Source organism: Chrysoperla carnea, chromosome 2, assembly GCF_905475395.1.
Source record: "Chrysoperla carnea chromosome 2, inChrCarn1.1, whole genome shotgun sequence".
In the NCBI taxonomy this organism is placed as follows: Eukaryota; Metazoa; Arthropoda; class Insecta; order Neuroptera; family Chrysopidae; genus Chrysoperla; species Chrysoperla carnea.
This window is the reverse complement of record NC_058338.1, coordinates 77,944,328-77,963,434: the sequence shown is the minus strand read 5'-3', so window position 1 is coordinate 77,963,434 and position 19,107 is coordinate 77,944,328. Positions and strand designations below refer to the sequence as shown.

Genomic DNA, 19,107 nt, shown 5'->3' with positions numbered 1-19,107 from the left:
TTGTACCGTTTTAGTTGTATAAAATAATTCATCTACTGAAACAAACTTATCTTACTCTTAACCTGGATTTCCCTGATTTTCTAGTAGAGTTTAAATGTCCTGGCATTTCCAGGTTGAATTTTCAGTAGTGAGGAAAAAAGAAGACACTTTTTTGTGTAATATTGTCCTATTTTTGAACGCAAGCGCTAAAAACTGCAGAACCCGACCAACTCCTCCATAGTCGACAAACTCAAACCAACAAACTCGCAATTATAAAAATACTCTGGGTCTATAAAATTTTCGATCTATATTTTCTGATAATCTGTTAAAAGTACACAATATTTGCAGACATTTCTTATTCTTGATCTTTTTTGGCTGTAGTAAGGCTCTTTTTTCGGTAAAAAATTCGTTTTTAAGAGGAAGAAAAGTGCAATGTTTGATCTAACGGCAAATATTACTTCCCTTTTATGGGAACTATTTGATCTTTTGAGAGTACAAATTTCCCCTCCCCAATTTGATGAGCTATTCCCTTAAAATGAGCCTTGATAGAGCTTAAAAGGACCAATCGTGTGTATGTTATATAATAATAATATCACAAATATTTCCAATTTGGGAATCTTGTTGATTATCGAAAATAATTTTACTTTTCACCGTAAAGAAGAATTTGATCAATCCAAGCACATTTTTTGCTTAAAAGTTTAAAAAAAAGAATATTTTGCCATGGAAAATTTTGTTGAATCGAGCATTGATAAGTGTCATCATCCGATCAACCGCCGGTTACAAAGTGGGTGAGAAAAATAATCTTCGGTATTGTTGTTCAAAAACAGTCGATGTTATCCGCTATCGACTCATGATGGTTTTATATACAGAAAATATCATTATTTATTCTTTCTCGAGATAAAAAAGAAATCTTTAAAAAATCAGGAAATCTAAGAATGAAGAATCTTTTATTTAAGTGAAAATTAATTGAAAGTACATAAATAACTTCAAATGTTGACCGTACTTAAACAAATGTTTTATTTTAAAATCTTTATGATTATCGATCAATTAAAGTTAAATCGATAGGCATAAACTAAGTGTCCATCAATCATGTAAATGATTGATAGAACACTTGTAAACACTTCATAGTACAAAAAGTTTCAAGAAAAAGTATATTGTGAATAGTTCTAATCCTAGAGAGTAAAATGGAGATAGTATAATATTCTCAAACTAAGAATTTACTTTGCATGCTAGCAAAAAAAAAAAAACCAAAAATATCGATTAAACAATTTAAAGAAGTACTTTTCTCACTCACTATTACTACACTGGGCGTTACTACAGTAACTTTTTAATATTCTATTTTTCTCAATAAGCCATGGCAAATTTTAAATAATAATTACCGTTTATTTTCACATTTTAAAGGCATAGATAAAGTTTTGTACGATACACGTGTGATAACGCATTATTAACGTACTTCTACGATTGTACAACTCGTGCTACGCACTCGTTTAGCAAATTTCGCAGGCGTACGTTAATAATGCTGTTTTCTCACTAGTATCGTAAATAAATATTTTAGAGACAAGCTTTTATCATACTAAAAAGTAGAAAATAATTTTTCTGCTTTATTCATTCACTCAGAAAAACTGGACGCCCTCAATTTAAAATAGCAAGAATAATTCGGAGCGCCTCAAACTTTTACAATTGGCATAATGACTAAAGGAAAACATTTATTTCTTAATTTGTACACGGTAAGATATGCAAGGCGTCTATTACAAAGCTGTGTCTATTACAAATTTACAAATGCTTGCGAATTTTTTTTTTAAATTTTGTCCCCACTACCGTGCTTATAGCTCCTTTAATTAGTTCCGCACATCGGGTTTTTTTTTTTTTCAATAATTTATTAAGGTTTTGACTATTTTTAGAAACATCTATGAAAACTTATCATCCATCGTTTTCCCCTAAGAATGCTAAATATGCCCACTTTTGAAGTAATATATTTAGTTAAATAATCGGGCAACTCCCCCTAAAATTTTCAGAATTGATTAAGAAGTAATCCAACTTCATATAAAAAATATCAAGCCTTTTATCCAAAATTGCCTTGGTGCTTTTACATCCTTAAGCATAGAAATGGAAAATATTCTTTCACTAAGCAAATATATTTTATATATTTTTCACACCAGAAAGTCAAAATAATCAAAAGAAAAGTACAAGACTTAAACAAGATGAAGAAATTGAGTACATTATTATTGCAAGAGTGCATCCACTGTAGCATTTAATAAGTTTCTATGAAAATCGCAGTTACAAATTAAATAGAAATCGCCGATGCCATTCTGTCGCGGATATTTGTAAATCGATCTTAAAAGCGTGTCAATATAAACAAACTATTGTAATATTTTTGTAAGGCAACTCATAAAAAATAATGATCAATTTTTTGAGTAACCTTGTACGCATTTTTGTAATAACATTCATATCAATAAATCATGTCTCAATGATGCACATTCTTCGTTGAGTGACGTTAACCAAAATAAAAATTATTTATAACTTAATTTTACAAATAAATTTCAACAACACAAAAAAAACTATGAAAATTAATGACAAACATTTTATAAAATTATTTATGGATCTTTATGCCAAACTACTAAATTTATAAAATTTATTTTATAAATATAATATTCACATTACTTATGATAGATTTTAAAATATGCTGTTGTTTCTACGTATGTTTACGTTGGAAAATGAAGTAGCACTTAAAATTCTTTATTACATTTTTTTTAATTAGGCACAACGAGAGTAATATATCTATCGTAAATTGTCTAATGAAGTCATTTTTATGGCAGAAGCTTCTTTGTTTTGTCATATTAAAAAATTTATTTCTTTTAGTTATTATTTATATCAAAAACTGTGAAAAATTACATATTTTACAAACTAACTATTTAAGGTGACAGTATTTCGAAAGTTCCTTAAAACGTACCAAAATATTACTTTAGTAGTAGGTACATTTCTTTCAATAAAATGCTATTTTAATTCTAAAATAGTAAATTTTCATAGATTGAATCTCATTATTCTACTATATTTAGATTAAATCGATTTTTGGAAACTTTGCTATAAAATGTTCTCAATCAAATCGGTTCGACCGTTTAGGGGCTACGATGCCACTAAGAAACACGCAGACGTAGAGATAAACACTTTTAGACTTATTTTTATATCAATATCAAAGTGATGGTCAAGGACATCAGATGAGATGTAAAGGATACTTAGAGAGCTATCATTTTTTGGGACAAATTTTTGAAATATTTTAATTGAAATTTTAATATTTCAGTTGACTTTTTTCTTTTGTATTATTGTTTTAAATTACCAAATTATTTTACCATTTCACTTTTCGAAATGAATTGAACCAGGTTTATTTGATCATTCATTTCCATAGTAATTATTTATATGTCATGCCTTTTCCAAACTGAATCCTAAGTACGGAAACCTAAGCTTGCACTTGAAACATAGCTAAGAACACTCTCCGTTAAATTACCTTTGAAATGCAACCAACAAAATTAAAATCGGTTCATTCGTTCAGGCGCTGCGGTGCCATAGGCAGACAAACACAAACACACACACATAGAGGTCAAACATATAACACCCCTTTTTGTAGTTCGGGGGTTAAAAAAGGCACCCATTGACACCACAAAAATAATAAAGTGAAAATGATTGAAAAATAATTTTCTGAACGAAGATTTGACATCTATTTCATGCATAAAAATAAGTTTATCAACGAAAAAATGTTTTTTACTATGGCAGATTTCATATTTAAAGCTTCATTTTCTGCGCATTCAAAATTAAGTCTAACAAAATTAACAAAAATTGTCAGCCAACCAAGTTGCAACAGATAGAAGATAGCTTGAACTTTATTTTTTTTTAAATTCATGGAGATGAAGAGTATTTTGGTAAAAAAAAAATTTATAACATAAGGTCTGCCAGAAGTTAATTAACAAAAATTGTATGCCAGACATGTTTTTTCAAAAATGGTTCATTATTTACTACAAATAGTATATATTTCAAGCAGGTGTTTTTAAAAAAAAATCAAAATTCAAAAATTAAAAATTAAAAAAAGTTAACAATTAACATATTTTTGTTAGTCTGGCGGGTTACATGTTTTTAAATCCCTTGCACTTTATTACTTTGAGATGTTAGATGGGTACCTTTCTCTGTTATGGGCTTTTATACCATACAAAAAGTACTGAAATCTTTTCTGAAAACTTTGTTAATTTATCAAGCTTATATAATTTTCAGTTTCTCAAAGATCTAAATAAAAAGTCTTACCACAATCTAATGCTTGGATATAACAATCTCCATAATTCAGCTTCTCACTAAAAAAAAAAAAAAATTAAATTGAATTAACGCTAACTTTTACATCACACCCATCATAATTACATTGCAGTGAAAAGTTAAATGCAATAACCAACCGATCACATACAATTTAAGCAGTGATTTAAATAATTAAATAAATAATATATAAGTTTTTCTAAAAAAAATAGATTTATTATAAAAAAGTATGTAAGCTTTTTTATTTGATTTATCATGAAAGAAAATAAGAAAAACTTTTAATAAAAAGAAAACCAACTTCAAAAGAAAAACTTGTCCAAAACAAATTAATATGCCAAGTAAAAAAAAATTACGATAATATAATGTAGTTAAAATAATTGTTATTTTTGGAGTCGGTGTCAGCCACGGAAACAACTCTGACACAACAGTTCGCTAGATTAGTTTGGGTGACACCGATTCCAAAAAAAAACAATAATTTTAACTACATTATATTATCGTTATTTTTTTACTTCTTATGGCATATTAATTCGTTTTGGAATTGTTTTTCTTTTGAAGTCGGTTTTCTATTTGGTTTTTGTAAAGTTTTTTTTATTTTGTAATTTTTAGTGAATCTGAAGTACAAAAACTAATTTGTCACTAAAAAAGAATCATCAAAGAGTTATTCACCCTCTTGTCGTGCATACTTAATGCACATTTAAGACTTTTATGGTTTCCTCATGGATGCTGTTGTAAGAACTGCACCAAAATGAAATGAGACCACATGGGAAGCACTAGCTTTCAAACAGATAAAGAATCATCAAAATTGGTTCACCCAGTCGAAAGTTCTGAGGTAACACACATAAAAAATACAGTCGAATTGATAACCTCCTCCTTTTTTGTTTGAAGTCGGTTAATAATTATTGAAGGAGTTTTAATACCACTTTGGACGTTAATTGCGATATTGATATTCGTGGGTAACACAAAAAACTTTTTTTCCTTGATTGAAAGATGAAACAGAATACATGGCCTTATTAATTTTAAGCGAACTATTTAAGTCATTTGTTTGATAACTTTACCAAATATACTAACTTTGCAAAATAGTTTTATGTTCGGAAAACATCCTGTATTTTCCTATCTTGTTAGCAATTACTTGAACTAATCATCATAAAATTATACATTTCAAACACAAAAATCATAAATCAATGTGAATCGTCGTCTATGAAAGCTTTATTAAAATACGTTAAATGAATGTTTAGTATTCGACAAAGAAATGCCTTTCATTTTGCATAAACTTTCTCATACACAGTGTTTTATATAAATTGTGATAATGTATGAGAAATCATTTTGAAGATGAAATATAAAGATTATTGTAGAAAATTGTTTGAATTTTTTCCCTACCCTAAGAAGAGACTCAGGGTAGCTTTATTTTCACACGATACGCATTTTTTTAAGGAAAAAAATTTAGTTGACTAAAATTTTACAGTTAAATTTAAGGATAAGCTGTTGCTTAAATTCATAAATATTAATAAAATAAATTCATTTATAATTACGACCAATTAGGCTATTCGAGTTCTATACACAGATTACAATTTTTTTGAAATGAGTTGAAAAAATTACACTCTGTGTCTAGAACTCCAATAGCCTAATTGGTAGGGCACTGGACGTGAATCCAAAATGTCCGTTCGAGTCCTGGTTCAAGTGTCTTTTTTTCTTTAATTAAGATTACTAGACAAGATATTTGTCAATATTTAGTTTACATTGTATGTATCATATTAAAAATAATCCATTATAATCAAGAGACCATGATGTAAATAAATATGGTATACATTATTAAAAGTATACAAAAACAAAAAGTAATAAATTCATTTATATTTATTAATATTTGATAGTAGGTTTTTAATTATGATATCATTCATAAGTTCGTTATATATAATCTAACAAATTTTTCACACTTAAAATTTGTACGCACAATGTTTTTTAATATTTCCGATTAACACTGACGGAAACAAAATCAGGATAATAAAAACTTAATAAAATCACAACTACACACTAAATCGTTTAGAATTTTTTGTCAGTGTAAGGTTGAGACATACACCCTATTAGCTTAGTCGATAGGATAGCGGGTTCGATTCCCGCCGTCGAAACATGGTATATGTATCAAGGAGGTGCACTCAGCCTCTGAAATTGAGGAGCTGATAAATGAAATCAGCGGAAAGGTGGTAAAACACATACATGGCATCGCAATGGGCTCTATAGCCCAAGTGTGTCCTTCGTGGACAGTCAATATAAACTAACCTAACCTAAGGTTGAGACATCGTTCTATCTATTGAAAACCTTCTTTCTAATTGAAAGGCATCAATTTCCGGTGTTATTGAACAGAGTTACTCATAAGAGCTGATGTTATATCAACTCATAAAAGCTTATGTAACAAGAGCTTATGATCTTTTGAATTAATTTTAAAAAAATATAAATTATGAAAATGCTTTATCACCTTCAAAAATACTTTTTGAGCCTCAATTTAAATGAAGCATCATGTATTCACACATAGAAGACAAACAATTTGGAAATCATCCAAGTAAAAAACTTATATAATATTTTGAATTTAATAATTTCATACAATGATATATACAATGTGTATTCAAAGTGGTTCATTGCACTTCTGTTAGGATATTACATTCTATTAAGTTAAATAATTTCTTTTCTTGTAAAATCAAAATGAATGATTTCCACCAAAAAACCCTTTAAAATCATTTGTGGGAATTTTTTTAATATTTGCCGCCCCCTACACAATGAGGATTAATTTATTATTATGTATCTTCAATAGTTTGGGAAAAAAATTATGGTAAACTCAAGGATTTTTCAGAGTTGGGACAACAAAAAGGTTATTGTCAAAAACTGATCAAGGGACATATTTAATGATATTGGTTCTGATTTCTATATATTTGGAAAATGTAAAAATTAAAAATATTTTCACATTTTTGTATATATATATATATTTTGGACAATGGAAAAGTATTCATACAAACGTTAACAGGAATTTAATAACAAAACGTAATTTAATAAAAAAAAAACTATACAAAACAAATTAATATGCACTAAAAAGTAAAAAAATACCGATATAATAATATATTGTAGTTAAAATTATTGTTATTTTTGGAGTCGTTGTCAACCAAGAAAACAACTGTGACAGAATAGTTTGCTAGATTTACTTGGCTGACTCCAAAAATAACAATAATTGTAACTACATTATATTATCGTTATTTTTTTTAAACCAGAACCATCAAAATCGATTCATCCAGTCCAAGTTATGAAGTAACAAGCATAAAAAAATACAGAATTGAGAACCTTCTTCTTTTTATGAAGTCGGTTAATTAAGAACGAATGAATTAGTTTCATATGAAGACTATCCATGCTAGAAATTTGCCCAAAGTAGAAATTGGAACCCAATTGGTTATTGTTACGGCATGTCCAGATGGGGGCAGCCTGATGGGAATATGTCAGTTTTTTTTTTCGTTATAATCTGATTGGGATTACACAGTCGGGAACTGATTAGGTTTGTCCGATTGAGACCCAAGTACGTATGTGCGTGACATTTTTATTTGGGATCTAATTGGGCAGGCCAGTTGGGTCCCAAGTGGTGGCACACGAAAATTTCTATTGGAAAATCTATAAAATTAATATATAAAATGCGCCAAGAGAAGAAAAAGTGAAGACAATTGCTTTTTCTAAGCTTTTGAAAATAAAATACCGTCAATTTGGTATTTTATTCAGTATTGAGTTCTAACAAATTTTGAAAATTGGAATTTCTAATCGGTATTATTTGATAACACTATTAAAACTAATCATTTTTATCACAGACCGCAAATAAATTTTCTTAAAAACTAATCGAATTTTGACAATACGATTAATTACAAAGAACACACAAAAATATTTATAAAAAAAAAACAGCACTTGTAGTAAAAATTCACGAGTATTTAATTTCAAAGACACACACATGGAAGGAAAAAATATCAAATTCACGATGCGTCATCGCATGTCACGATAAATTGTAAATAACAAACAACCCATCAGACATGAAATGTGGAGAAAATAATGTTCAGTAGGGTTAAAATAGACAGAAAATACATTAGGTACATGTGATTTCAAACAATTTTACATTATTTATTTCAAACTAAGTAGATAGATAACATTAATAGCTATTTTGTAAAATAATATTAGTAGTTAGTTAAAATATGCAAATAAAATCAAAATGTTATATTATTTATGTACAATTTAATTTTAATGTTATATTAAAAACCTTAAAATATGCGCAAAAAAAAAAAATCTTAAAACAATATATGTTGTGTTTTATTATAATTACGAATACAAGCAACGTACTGCGTACGTTTTAAGGATCTCTAAGGGTGTAGGAGCCTTGCAGTCCACATTCTCTCCACAATCTCTTTCTACATGGCATTCATGTTTTTATGATATTCTTTAGGAATATTTAGTCAGAATAACAAAATTTAATCGCATTCTGACCATCCACATGCGTAAATTAGCGGTTTATGAATAATACAAGCACCCCGACAGACTTTTAGAAAAAGTATTTTTTACATGACTTTCTAAGAAACGTAAATCATAAAGAGCATTCAAATATTACTATGCGTATTATACACTCTTTTACAATATCTTTCCAAAAAGTTCCTTAATTTCGAAAATGCTATTTCCATTTGCTGAGGTAGATGTATTATATTTCAAACTGGTGTTAAAAAGTAAATCTATAATACTTCAAGCGTTAAGCACAATTTTTAACAATGAACTTTACATTTGTTGAACAGTTAAAAAAAATCGTAGCGCAGGAGCTGCATTAGCTTAGCAAATTAACTCAGAGATTGAAAAAAAATAACATTTTTCTTAAAATCGAATATCGCATTTTTAATTTTTCAAGAATTTTATTTGGAAAAATAAGCGTCTAGAGAAAAAATCATAAGAGTATTTTTTTGCTTAGAACTGATCAAAAAATGCAAAAATATTATTTATTATGAAAAAATTCAAAATTTTGTGCTTTACGCACCCACGCCCCTTGTTTATCGGTGATAAATTTTATCGATGATTTTTTCATCAGCACAAAGGATATGAATTCTTATCTTAAAGTTTGATTAAAAAAAACCTATTGTTTGTTTATTGAAAATTTGATTTCATTTTTGATTATATTTGTAGTAAAATTTAGGCATAATATAAATTTATGATTGCATTGAAAATACAATATTTGATTATACAATGAAAATGAAAATCTCAAATAATTTATTCATTTTTGTCAAAATGGATTAAGTATATTTATTTTGATATAATATAAACTTCTTAACAATGTGTTTAAAATTGTTTAGACATCTTTACTTACATTTGCATACAATTTTATTTTTTGCTATTTACTTATTATTATTTGTTTAACAAATTATTAAATAAGTAATTGTTTCCTTATATTTGAGATGAGTAATAGTTCCAAAAGTGAAAATCTTTATTTGAAACGATGGTGGATGCTTTGTAAAGTTATGTAATGTATTTAAATATAAATATACAGGTGGGCCATTTTAATCAATAGCTAATAGCAAATATCAGATTGAACCTATTTCTCTGGGTTGCTTTAATAGTCGATTTAGATCCAAAGAGGTAAGATTATCACTTTAACTTAGGAAGTTAATCCTCATAAAAAATCAAAGATTCAAAAACTCAAGTTAGAGCTTATGAAAGATTGTAAAAAAAAATTTTTAATGCTTTTCTTTCTTAAAATTATCCATTATAAAAAATATAAATAATAAATTTTCTTTTTAATTTGCATCCTGCTGCCTGTAAACGCTTTTTGTATATAGCACAATTTTGCTCTAAAGTAGAGACATGCACAAACTATACAGCAATTCAAAAATTTCATTATCAATATTGCACGGTTAACGATTTGAATTATGCGTGACATCATTACAGATGTCAAGCCGATTATAATTAAAATGCTTAAAATGATATTATTTTGATCTAATCTTTTCGCAATTACAAAACTTCCTTTCGAAAAAGTTTCTCATTGATAATCACTGTTGATTATTAATAAGAGTACAGGTCATTTTCACTTAATATTGATTGAATAAATTTGTAAAATCAATAAAGATCATGCTGCATTGTTCGTTATATTTTTTAATGGAATTTAATTATTTTTAGGTATTTGAAAATAAATTCAATTGATCGTAACGATAAATAATAAAGCTTGAATTAAGGAATTAAAAAATGTCTGAGAACATAATAATTTTATTTAAATTATATATTTGGCGTCGATTGACTGACTATTTATGCATTTAAATTATAGACATCGTAGAGTAGCCATGTCCGATAAGACCGGTTACATATGCCCATGAAGTATATAATACATGAACAGAGAATTTTTAAAATATTGACGATGGAATTAAGATTATTTCCTTTTCTATTGAATTAATTAAAAAATGGTCCAACCATGACGGCAATTGTTATTGCCACTTCGCGTTGGTATTTTCATAAACATGAACCACGCAATTTGATTTTTTATATTTCTGATTGATTAAAAATAAATTATTCTTTGACGCTCAAAAAATTTTATTAAATTTGAAAGTGGGGTCTGATGTATTCCTTTCAATCTCATAATTTATCACGAAAAAAGAAATTTGGAACAAATTCCCTAAAATAAATTATCATTTTCGCATACTTGAAGCAGTTGCTTAAGTGTTTTAAAGACGATCATCATTCCACCTTCGATGCATTTTAAACATTTACTATAAATGTACAGAAAAAAATCTGTTGTAAATAGCGACACAACTTCCATCTTCAAAACAAAAACAAAATTGATATGAGTTATCGATAAGCTTATAAAAGTTTTTATTTGAAGGGTGTAGGGAAAGGAAAATTTGTCATATCAGGGGTCCGGCAGGTGGTTGATAGCTATAAAATCGCTTTTATACCGAATAGCGAGTTATTATCACGCTATACGACACTGAAGATTATGATTAAACGGCTTGGTTTTAATAAAATGTTCTTTCAGGAATAGATTAAGTGTTATTGGTTGTACATTTAAAAATTATTTTTGTATTATACAGGATGGCCGGAAACGCGGAATGTATCAAAATAAAGGTGTTTTTCTCTGCGGTTTACCTCTTAAACTTCACGGTTTGCAAATATTCTATATTTTTGGAAATTATACTAGCAGTTTTAACGTATAATTTCTCAAAGCTTATATCAGTTTTTCAAATTAAATTTAGCCTGGAATCTTCTAATCGACCCAGTTTCTTGTCGCAACTGTAAATAATTGAATAACGTATATAAGTTGCCCCAAAATTATGATTAAGGAATTACAAGTTTTAAACGATAATAACTCCCTTAGCTTAAACACAAGGTTTATGTCAATAGCAAATGTAAATTGTAACTATCAAATTGTAACCACCAACTTTCCTATAGCTCTAACTGTGTACGTTTTCATGAAAAAGCAAATTTTAACTGATTTTAACAGATTTAATATTCACAGATTATATCAAGTCAGCTATGGATATTTACTTGAAAAGTCAAATTATAATAATATATAATATATAATATTGGGGTTTTACCTCTGTATCTCTGATATATGCCTTAACAGAGGCCACCCACAATATTATTTGTTAATCTTTATTTCTTTAACTACATATATACAATTATATTTTATGATGTGGGTGGAATCGGTTACTTCGTTTTTATCCAAGCGACGACATTGTAATCAATTTTGTACCCCCATTAATTATAATTTGTTCACACTGCCGCTGCCTGGATTCGAACCCGCAACCTCCCAGTCTGTAGCCAAATGGTCAAAGAATAACGCCTTAGTTTGGGCTGTAATAGCTTTTTTGATTTTTTGTTCATTTTATTATCCAAAATGAAAGTTTATTCAAGAGAAGAACGAATCAAATGAGTACAAAACTTCTTATAGGCATCACGAGTATATGCCCAAGTATTTCCTAACAGACGTCATCCATGTATTGGGGACCACTATTGGGAAGATTTGAGCCGGTCTAGATTTTAAAGGACCCCGACTGTTCAAATCACTATGTAAATTACTGAACTTGTTTCTTCCTTTTCAGATAATTTGTTACTCCTTATTAAATTTAAACATAAAACTAACATACATTTTTGTAATCCCTTTTGAATTTCCATTATTTTGATACCCTATACGTTAGGCTTAGTAAATTTTAACATATGATATGATATTTCGCGCCAAATATCCGCCTTTTTTTTTCTTTAAACACCTACATAAGAAAACTTGGGTTTTTAAGCCGTACATAACGATACTTTAACTGTTGAAATCCATCGAACCGTTTGGGAGGTACGAGGTTAAAAAGAAATTTATACATACATACAAAATACGCGCGAAAACTTAACCACTTTAACAGTCGGGTAAAAAACATAGAACCGTAATGTGGCCATCCAAACGGTTGATCGTTATAGAGCAGGCATGGGCAAACGTGCTTGCTTCCTCCTCTATGAGCAATGCGGATAAAGAGACACAATAAAGTTTATGGCACCCAATAAAGTTATAACAATTATGACTTCGACTTAAAATAACTCGCCCATGCCTGTTATAGAGAGAGACCTAAAAAAAGACATCTGTCTCATATTATGTCTATGAAATACACAGGCATGCACGTGTTTATACAATAATTCAAAATATTAATATAGCGCTTTGTCAGACTGAGAAATAAAGAGAGAAGATGGTCCCTTTTTCGGTCTCTTTTTTAACGGTCAATAATTAACTTATTGCATTTCCTATGCTTTTAAGCCTCTTTGTTATATATAACCTCTATGATAAAAAAAACACCTTGTATATAGAAGTTAGCAAGACTGTGGTATTACAGACATATTAATATGATATAAACCGTATAGGTTTTTGTATCCTTATTAATAATATATACCTATATTTCATTAAAATTGTGGTTACTAGATTATAGATTGCAATTTTTTTTTTTTTCAAAATATGGTTACTGGCCTTGAAATATATTAATAAGTGAGATAAAATGTAATCCATATATCGAGTAGAGGTTATATTGTGTGTATTATCTACGGTTTTACTTCTTACAAGGACGAAAAAATATAATAAAGTAATACAACCAGCATGGTAAGGTATTATTAATTATTATATGGCCAGAGATTTTATCAATGACAGAAATCTGAGAGATTTATATATTTGAAAACGCTAGATTAAATCGAGAAAACAGAGGAAGAACTAACTTCACTCAAGAATTTAACCTCCCCAGCTATTACATATTACGCAAGTTTACGGTTATTACGATTTTATATGATTGCTGAAGAAATATTCACTAATTGCAAATGGGATTCTGGTTAATATCTCAGAAATTATATATCCAATCATCAAATGAATTCAATTTTTGTATTTTGTGGATAAATATTACCTGATATTCAATTTTTTATAAAAATTGACAGGAAATTTTCTTGAATTTTTGCGAATTTCTAAACTATTTTGGAAAAATCGAAAAAGCCACACAGTGCAAAATCTTTTTTCTTGAAATTTGATACAAACTGTGTTTATATATAGATATTTTAACCCAAAAAATACAATATCGCGTTCATTTTGGTCGATTGGTCGAATATTTTCTATGAGACTGACTCAAATCGATTCGAGATTGTTTTCCATATGGAATTTTGTACGATATCTCAGAGAAATCTTATAAAAAGCTCTATAATTTAAACAAATTTTTGGCAGTATCTCGACAGCTTTTCATCTAATCATCAAACGAACTGAGTTATATGAGCCTTCTCCCTTTGTATGCTCATGACATAACCACATAACCAACAAAAATTTGTAAATAATTATTATCTTTTTAAATGTACCAAATCAGGAATTAACCATATCTAAAAAATCAAAAAGGATTTTTTTGTAATTATCATAAAAATCATTGTTAAGGTAGTTGGGTCATTTAAGCAAAACCTTAAGAAATCTTCAAAACTTTTAGAAATTAAAATCCTAACTTAAAGACAATTTAAAACTAAAAGACAATTTACCTCGCCTAACACGATATAATTGCAATTAAAAATGGTATTTTTAACACACGTAGAATAGGAGAAACGTGTGAAAATGGTAACCTTTTTAATTTTTTCCAAAGAGAGTTCCCGTTTTGACAAAAAAATTAATATTTGGAAGAATATTATATTTTGAATCAATAAAAATATAAAAATTCATCGTTTAGTTTCCCTAAAATATTAAATTAAATATTACATTCAGAATATTATTTTTAATTGAGATTATTGTGTGTATTAATTGAATTGTATTTGATTGTAATAGTGTACACTACACTAAGCAGTAAAAAGGTATCTAGGTATCTACGTATAGAATGGGTAATAAGCCAATAATTTTATACGGGATTGTAGGGAAAGAACTAACTTAAAAAACTTAAAACACATAAAAATAGATTATTTGTTGAATAGTTTGCAAATTTCTTAAATTTCTCTGAATTCCATAATAATTCCCAGTCAATCTCGATAAATTATTTCTCAAAGGTTTTTTTTTAATACTTCCTCATTTTTAACCGACTTCAAACAAAAAGATGAGGTTATCAATTCTACTGTAAAAGTAAATAATTTTTTTATGTGTGTTACCTCAGTGTTTTCGACCGGGTGAACCGATTTTAATGATTCTTTATCTATTCTCATTTCCATTCCATTTCATTTTAGTCCAGTTCTGACAACGGCATCCATGAGAAAACCATAAAAGTCTTAAATTTGCATTAAGTATGCACCGCAATAGGACGAGTAACTCAATATCATGCGATTATTTTTTTAGTGACAAATTAGTTAGTGTACTTCAGATTCACTAAAAATCACAAAATAAAAAAAAATTTTTAACAAAAAGAAAACCAACCGACTTCAAAAGAAAAGCTTTTCCAAAACAAATTAATATGCACTTAAGAATAAAAAAATAACGATAATATAATGTAGTTAAAATTATTATTATTTTTGGAGTCGGTGTCAGCCAAGCTAATGCAGCAAACTGTTTTCTTAGAGTTGTTTCCTTGGCTGACACCGACTCCAAAAATAACAATAATTTTAACTATGTTATATTATCGTTATTTTTTTACTTTTTAATGCATATTAATTTGTTTTGGAAAAGTTTTTCTTTTGCAGTCGTTTTCTTTTTGTTAAAAGTTCTTTTTATCATGAATTTGGCCCAGAAATGTCTGCTTTTAGTGTATGTAAATCTTGTCAACTAAAATGCTATTGCGTTGTTGTTTTTACTAAAGTATCGTTCAGGTGTACTCTATGAAGTATATAAACTACCAATAAATTTTTTTTTACTATTGTTTTTATCATAAAATATTATAAATATTATATTGCACATTATATATATTATGTTATAAAGTAATTTTAAAACTAAATTAAGTTTTATTAATGCTTAACATTCTTCAATTAACCTACTTCCATCTAATTAGAAATTATAACTTATAATAGGAAACATATTTACTTATTACAAATCATAATAAACCAGTGAGTGAGTATATTATATACGTACAATAAATACTGTCAACATTCCATAACAGTTTAACGATACAATCCTTCTATAAAAAAAAACAATCGATTAAGAGCGTGTGAGACACGCTCTTAATAGGGTTCCGTAGCTTTACATTTAAGTTTACAAGATACGGCCGGAGTAATTGTAAATTTTTCGAAAGTTTTACGACGGCTGAACTACGGATATTAGATAGTGTCCGACCGAAGGTTCGGTTTCGGCCAGTTTCGGCCAAAAAAACTAGTTTTAGCATCATCTTCGGTAGAAATACTACCGAACTTTCGGCCACACCGAGACTCTGTGTTCGTGAATTATCGCGCGTCGTTCGACTAACTTTAAGTGAGTTCGTGTCTGCTGAGTTTTCCGGCCAGTCCGGTGTAATTTTGTTGTGACTTGATGTGTTGTATTGTGTATGCGTTTTTGGATTTGATTTTATAAATTTTAAACATCCAAACAGTGAAACAACTGCGTGCTATTATATCGCTTTGATTTAATTGTGTGTGTTTCAGTTTCGGTTTCGGTCGAAATTGAGACAGACATTGAAGATTCGGTTTCGGTAGAAATTCCAGTTTCGGTCGGACACTAATATTTGATTCTGAATTCTTTATTGAAATGTCTCAGACATAATAATTACTTTTTTTAATTATAAAACTAAATCGTATCAAAATTAGAGCCACACTAAAATGAGTCGAGCCTTCAAATTTTCTATCTAAAATCCTTGGGTAACGCACTAGCTGATGATTTGAAAAAAATTGCCTTAAAATGATTTTAAAATTAGCAATTTTGACAGCTTTTCAATGGCAATACAATAAATAAGTTTATTTGATTAACCTGATCAGGATTTTCAGGATTAACGATTTCCATACATAAAAATATATACATTTATTTGCGCTCCCATCATATTTATAATTTTTTGTAAAATAAATAACAGTCTAAAAAACTAAAAAACACAAAATAAATAATAGTTTAAAAAAACTAAAAAACATGTTTAGATAGCTAGCTGAACTAAAAGGAAGAAAATAATTTCTTTTTAATTCAAAAAAATCATTTTATCGTAAAAAAAAAACGTAGGGTGGTTTTTAAGATATTTCATAATGACTTTAGTTTTACCAATATCTGTCTATAAAGTATTTACAATGATTAAAATTTAGCACCCCACTCTTTTTTGCGATAAAATGATTTTTTTTTTTAAATTTAAAGAAATTATATTGTACTTTTAAGTTCAGCTAGGAAATCAAATTTTTTTTATAATAATTTATCGCATTATAGAAAAGGCCATGTTCAGACAAGAAATTCCGTGGTTATAGAACGCAGAACGATATGAAAAAAACGCTGTTTTACACTGAATCCTAGTTGCAATATACGAAGATTATGGTGATGATATTATATTGTACCTACATATACATACATCAATCAATCTGATTGATAACTATTACTTACAGAGTGATTCGAAATATTATCGAGTGAGTATCCATATTGAAAAAGTAAAAAATATAAAATAATGCAAAAATATTTATAAACATAGTGGGATTTGTTCCACCCAAATAATAGCATATACAGGAGAAAAAATTCACGGATTTTTTTACGATATTACAATCGCAATTTTTCTTATATATTATTGTAACGCTGTATTATAATTTTTAGAAAATAATTTTTACGATAAGCTATCGTAAGAGTTCAGATATTCACGGTAATAAGTATGTACCTAATGTTTAAACTTACGAAAAAATTGATCAAGATGGTTGAATTTTGAATATTTCTTTATTTGAAAGAACATGAAATAAATAATAGTTTCAAAAAACTAAAATACACGGTTTTATAGTTAGCTGAACTAAAATTCCCACAGAATTAACTATAATAATAATGAAATCGCAGCTGCAGTGAGGAATCTTAGACTTGACACGACTTTGTCTAGATTTCATTCCTTTTTAGAGATAAACAAGCAGCAACATCGAGACTTGGCTAGTTTTTTACAGAATGTTTTTGGTGGGATTTAGTTACACCATCAAATTAATCTTCAATTTGATCAATCAATTCAGGAAATATTTTTTTATAACCTCAACTTGTCCGTATTTGTAAGCAGTTAAAGATGAACTAATATAAAATTATATAGTTTAACCACTATAATAAACACAATAAATGTTAAAGAGATGTAACCATTTCTGTATGTATACGCTCATAGAAGCATCATATCATATTGTAACAACATTAATCAGATAGGTATTTACAATCCAACGTTCGTAATTTTTACAATAGTAGTATTGTAATATTTTTTATTGAATTAAATATTTGCTTTGCTAAATTACGATATTGGATAGTAAAAAATCTTTTAAAAGTAGTAAATTTTCGTGTGTTATGTTTGAAAGTTTCTGACAATAAAAGTATAGTCCAGGATTACTATAATAATATTTGAAATTTTCGTCGAATTTTTCTCCGTGTATTCAAATTATATAAGTTTAGAACGAAAACTCATTACATGCAGTTAATTCATATAAATTAAAATTTGTATCACTTGTATAACAGTGTGAAGCATTTGCCTCTAGAGAATTGTAGGTTTCACTCCTTCAACCCTAGGTACCTAACTTTGAACAGCATCCCCTACCTTGCGATACCTTATTTGAAACGATATAAAATTCTCTCTTCAACCATGATAAAAAAATGAAATCGATCGGTTGGTTTTTAAGATCGATTACACAGAAGATTGAATTCATATCTTCAATCTTCTGTGTAGTCTATCTAAAGAACTAATCGATCAATTTAATTTTTTTTCTCATGGATGATGAGAAAATTTTATGATTTTTCAAACTTCAAAGTTGAGGTGGCTAGGGGTGAAGGGGTGAAACCTACAATTCACTAGAGACCAATTTTGAACTCCCCCCTCGATATCTAAATCGACGTGTTTCGACTAAAAACAATAATCCCATCAGGTCAAAAGTTGTTAAGAGTGGATACTTTTAAAATGAACACGCTGTATAATTCGTGTAACATTCTGTAATATAATAACTGATTGATATCAAATGCGTGAGTGTGTTAAAAAACATGATAGACTTTTAAATGAACAGAACTGACGATTTCACTTATTATAATTTATTTACTAACATAAGTATAGAGACACACAAACTGATTCATCAAAATATAACAGCATATGATGAACCGCTTCCCATATTAGCCCACCGCGTCGCGTCGTGTAACGTATTCTTATAAACAATAAGTGATAAACAAGGCATTTGATGATACCTAAAACACCTTACATAAACGATTGTTTATTGTTTCATAAAATTGTTAAAGAATTCTTTATTTCTAATGAAATTATT

General features: G+C 28.3%; 1 long non-coding RNA gene across 1 annotated transcript in view; it reads right to left on the bottom strand.

Moving 5' to 3' along the window:
* LOC123293555 overlaps positions 1–19,107 on the bottom strand; it is a 90,441-nt gene that overhangs the window by 38,560 nt on the left and 32,774 nt on the right. The window contains exon 2 of the long non-coding RNA XR_006535020.1: positions 4,270–4,316. This is a non-coding gene — a long non-coding RNA (uncharacterized LOC123293555). The remainder of the gene's footprint in view (positions 1–4,269; positions 4,317–19,107) is intronic.